Consider the following 5,489-nt stretch of genomic DNA (forward strand, 5'->3'; position numbering starts at 1 on the left):
TGTATCAATAACTACTGATCAGGAGGCTGAAACATGGTCGTATCAATAACTACTGATCCCCTACCGAGAGACGCTGTGTGAATATAGACCCTGATCCTAGATTCAACACTCCTACTGAGGTATCTTATGATAAAGACCCTGAGGTATCTGATGAGGCTGAAACATGGTCTCTGACCACTGATGAGGCTGGTCTGGTCTCTGATGGTCTCTCTACTGATGAGGCTGAAACATGGTCTCTGACGGTCTCTCTCTCTACTGATGAGGCTGAAACATGGTCTCTGACGGTCTGTCTCTCTACTGATGAGGCTGAAACATGGTCTCTGACGGTCTGTCTCTCTACTGATGAGGCTGAAACATGGTCTGTGACGGTCTGTCTCTCTACTGATGAGGCTGAAACATGGTCTGTGACGGTCTGTCTCTCTACTGATGAGGCTGAAACATGGTCTCTGACGGTCTCTCTCTACTGATGAGGCTGAAACATGGTCTCTGTCTCTCTACTGATGAGGCTGAAACATGGTCTCTGACGGTCTGTCTCTACTGATGAGGCTGAAACATGGTCTCTGACGGTCTGTCTCTCTACTGATGAGGCTGAAACATGGTCTGTGACGGTCTGTCTCTCTACTGATGAGGCTGAAACATGGTCTGTGACGGTCTCTCTCTCTACTGATGAGGCTGAAACATGGTCTGTGACGGTCTCTCTCTCTACTGATGAGGCTGAAACATGGTCTGTGACGGTCTCTCTCTCTACTGATGAGGCTGAAACATGGTCTGTGACGGTCTCTCTCTCTACTGATGAGGCTGAAACATGGTCTCTGACGGTCTCTACTGATGAGGCTGAAACATGGTCTGTGACGGTCTCTCTCTCTACTGATGAGGCTGAAACATGGTCTGTGACGGTCTGTCTCTCTACTGATGAGGCTGAAACATGGTCTCTGACGGTCTGTCTCTCTACTGATGAGGCTGAAACATGGTCTCTGACGGTCTCTCTCTCTACTGATGAGGCTGAAACATGGTCTCTGACGGTCTCTCTCTACTGATGAGGCTGAAACATGGTCTCTGACGGTCTGTCTCTCTCTCTACTGATGAGGCTGAAACATGGTCTGTGACGGTCTCTCTCTCTGAGGCTGAAACATGGTCTGTGACGGTCCCTGCATTTGAAGTCAGGATCCAGCCGCCAGCAGCACGTTGTTAGGATGCCAGTCCAGACTGAGGACGGCTGAAACATCGGTTCTTGATGTGCTTACTCTACCCACCTGAAACATGGTCACACACACACACACTGACACACACATGGTCTCTACACATTAAAGAGTACAAAACTATTTAGCCTGCTTCTCCCCCTCTCTCTCAACCCCTCCTCACCAGTCATTATCAGACTCTCTCTCTACTGATCAGACTGAAATGAGTCAGTCCTCTCTAGTCCTCACCAGTCGTTATCAGACTGATACTGATCAGTCTGAAACATGGTCCTCACCAGTCTGTTATCAGACTGATGAGGCTGAAACATGTCCTGTCTAGTCCTCACCAGTCTTATCAGACTGAAACATGGTCTGTCGGTCTGTCTAGTCCTCTGATGAGGCTGAAACATGGTCAGACTGATACCTGCATTTGAAGTCACTGGATCTAGTCCTCACCAGCACGTTGTTAGACTCAAAGTAACAGACTGAGGATGAGGATCAGTCCTGTCTAGTCCTCACCAGTCACACACACAGACACAAATTTAAAGAGTACAAAACTATGAGCCAGTCCCCCTGTCTCAACCCTTCTCACCAGTCATTATCAGACTCGAAGTAACAGACTGATATGAGCCAGTCCTGTCTAGTCCTCACCAGTCGTTATCAGACTGATATGAGTCAGTCCTGTCTAGTCCTCACCAGTCCTCACAGACTCGTAACAGACTGATATGAGCCAGTCCTGTCTAGTCCTCACCAGTCGTTATCAGACTGATATGAGTCAGTCCTGTCTAGTCCTCACCAGTTGTTATCAGACTGATATGAGTCAGTCCTGTCTAGTCCTCACCAGTCGTTATCAGACTGATATGAGTCAGTCCTGTCTAGTCCTCACCAGTCGTTATCAGACTGATATGAGCCAGTCCTGTCTAGTCCTCACCAGTCGTTATCAGACTGATATGAGTCAGTCCTGTCTAGTCCTCACCAGTCGTTATCAGACTGATATGAGTCAGTCCTGTCTAGTCCTCACCAGTCATTATCAGACTGATATGAGTCAGTCCTGTCTAGTCCTCACCAGTCGTTATCAGACTGATATGAGTCAGTCCTGTCTAGTCCTCACCAGTCGTTATCAGACTGATATGAGTCAGTCCTGTCTAGTCCTCACCAGTCGTTATCAGACTATCAGACTGATATGAGCCAGTCCTGTCTAGTCCTCACCAGTCGTTATCAGACTGATATGAGTCAGTCCTGTCTAGTCCTCACCAGTCGTTATCAGACTCGAAGTAACAGACTGATATGAGTCTGGCTCCGCTGCCCACAGCGAACTTGTTCTCCAGAGGAGACCACTTGACGAAGGTCGCAGCTCGGTTGATCCTCAGGATGACCAGCGTGGGCTTCCAGACGCCGTCCTTCAGGGACCAGACGTAGGCGTTACGATCCGCCCCACACGTCACGATACGGTCGGACTTAGGAGCCCAGTCGATACCTGGAGAGGGAGGGGTCAATGTAAACCTCTTAAAAACATCATCATCAATGTCCTGACGTTAAAAAAATGTGTTTTAATCTATTCCTGTGATGTCATTTCCTGTGCCTAGTCTACCTGTGATGTCATTTCCTGTGCCTAGTCTACCTGTGATGTCATTTCCTGTGCCTAGTCTACCTGTGATGTCATTTCCTGTGCCTAGTCTACCTGTGATGTCATTTCCTGTGCCTAGTCTACCTGTGATGTCATTTCCTGTGCCTAGTCTACCTGTGATGTCATTTCCTGTGCCTAGTCTACCTGTGATGTCATCTTTCCTGTGATGTCTAGTCTACCTGTGATGTCATTTCCTGTGCCTAGTCTACCTGTGATGTCATTTCCTGTGCCTAGTCTACCTGTGATGTCATTTCCTGTGCCTAGTCTACCTGTGATGTCATTTCCTGTGCCTAGTCTACCTGTGATGTGTCCATTGTGCTCCTTCAGCTCATGACTCTTCACCCACTGGTTACCGCTCTTCTGATAGATGTGAACCTCATGGTTGTTGGGACTGATGGCGATCTCTACAGGGAGAGAAGAAGGAGGAGGAGGAGGAGGAGGAGGAGGAGGAAGAAGAAGAGGAAGAATAGGAGGAAGGAGGAGGAGGAAGAAGTGGAGGAGGAGGATGAGGAGGAAGAAGAAGGAGGATGAAGAAGAGGAGGAAGGAGGAAGAAGAAGAGGAGGAAGGAGGAAGAAGAAGAGGAGGAAGGAGGAAGAAGAAGAGGAGGAAGGAGGAAGAAGAGGAGGAAGGAGGAAGAGGAGGAAGAAGAAGAGGAGGAAGGAGGAAGAAAAGGAAGAAGAAGAAGGAGGAAGAAGAAGAGGAGGAAGGAGGAAGAGGAGGAAGAAGGCCAGATCACAGAAGAGTCGGTGGATAAACATTTTGATGATCTGTGGATGTGTTTCGATACGTTTTGACATTCAGTGTATATATAATAATAATATATAATAATAATATTTAATATGTATATTATATCAGTGTGGGTATATTTAATATAATAATAAATAATAATAATAATATTTAGTATGTATATTATATCAGTGTGGGTATATTTAATATAATAATAATATATAATAATATTTAGTATGTATATTATATCAGTGTGGGTATATTTAATATAATAATAATATATAATAATAATAATATTTAGTATGTATATTATATCAGTGTGGGTATATTTAATATAATAATAATATATAATAATAATATTTAGTATATTATATCAGTGTGGGTATATTTAATATAATAATAATATATAATAATAATATTTAGTATATTATATCAGTGTGGGTATATTTAAAGTGATTTTTTATATAATAAAGCATTGGTCCGTACGGGTTCTGTCCCGGTTCCAGGCGTGACAGGTGATGGGCTCAAGCAGAAACTGGTGCAGTGACATGTTGATGGGAATTGGGTGGTCAGTCTCACTGGTCACCGGCTACACAGACAGAGAGAGACAGAGAGAGAGAGAGACAGAGAGAGAGAGAGAGAGAGAGAGAGAGAGAGAGAGAGAGAGAGAGAGACAGAGAGAGAGAGAGACAGAGAGAGAGAGACAAAGAGACACAAAGAGAGAAACAGAGGGACAGAGAGACAGAGAGAGAGAGAGACAAAGAGACACAAAGACAAAGAGACAAAGAGAGAAACAGAGGGACAGAGAGACAGAGAGAGAGAGAGACAAAGAGAGAGAGAGAGAGAGAGAGAGAGAGAGAGAGAGAGAGAGAGAGAGAGAGAGAGAGAGAGAGAGAGAGAGAGAGAGACAGAGAGAGAGAGAGACAGAGAGAGAGAGACACAAAGAGACACAAAGAGAGAAACAGAGGGACAGAGAGACAGAGAGAGAGAGAGACAAAGAGACACAAAGACAAAGAGACAAAGAGAGAAACAGAGGGACAGAGAGACAGAGAGAGAGAGAGACAAAGAGACACAAAGAGAGAGAGACAAAGAGACACAAAGAGAGAGAGACAAAGAGACACAAAGAGATAAACAGAGGGACAGAGAGACAGAGAGAGAGAGAGACAAAGAGACACAAAGACAAAGAGACAAAGAGAGAAACAGAGGGACAGAGAGACAGAGACCCCCATAGAAATTCAACAACATGACTCAGCTCGTTATTAACCTGAATCAATTCGGCGAGCTGCTAGATGCTACATGTTTGGTAGAATAATATCTTACATTTAACAAAACTGTTAGACGTGAACGAATAACAGCGTTTTATACAATATAACAGGACATACTCGTGATATTAAAGATGAGTTAGTTCTGTATTTAGGAGCAAGGTGTGATAGACAGTTTTACAGACAATACCACCCCGTAATGTTCCCTAAATAACTCCTCCAAATTTTCGCATGTAACATTACGATACCTAAACCAGTTAGCAAAACAATAAATTATCCAGTCATTTATTTATACTTCGATGTTGATTATTTTATGTTTCTTATGTACAAAATTACGAACGATAAAAAATTTGCTACGAAAATAACATTTCATCTCGCCGTATAAAAAAACGAGGCCTCCTCTCTTGAACCAAACTTTCCTACGAGCCTTTCCCCGTTTCCCCGTTTCCCCGGTCCGCATGCTGACTGATATCTTACCTTGGTTTTAACAGAGCTTCTGGCTGGTCCTCTTGTTGTTATTATTTATTCGGAAACGATATATTTGCTGATAACGGGAGACAGCGGACTTGAATTCGCGGACTCTGGGCAGTCGACACGAATCCGTCCAGGGTTGTCAGGAGCGGAACCGGGAAGCTTCCAACTACATTCAGATGGATGTCAGACGAAACCCGGAGACACAAAGAGGAATCTTTTTT

The 5,489-nt window shown here is 44.5% G+C and overlaps 1 pseudogene; it reads right to left on the reverse strand.

Annotated features, from left to right (window-relative positions):
* The window catches only part of LOC124021119, a 16,848-nt pseudogene extending 11,359 nt beyond the window's left edge, over window positions 1-5,489 (reverse strand).

This window comes from Oncorhynchus gorbuscha, unplaced genomic scaffold (assembly GCF_021184085.1).
Source record: "Oncorhynchus gorbuscha isolate QuinsamMale2020 ecotype Even-year unplaced genomic scaffold, OgorEven_v1.0 Un_scaffold_1055, whole genome shotgun sequence".
Taxonomy (NCBI): domain Eukaryota; kingdom Metazoa; phylum Chordata; class Actinopteri; order Salmoniformes; family Salmonidae; genus Oncorhynchus; species Oncorhynchus gorbuscha.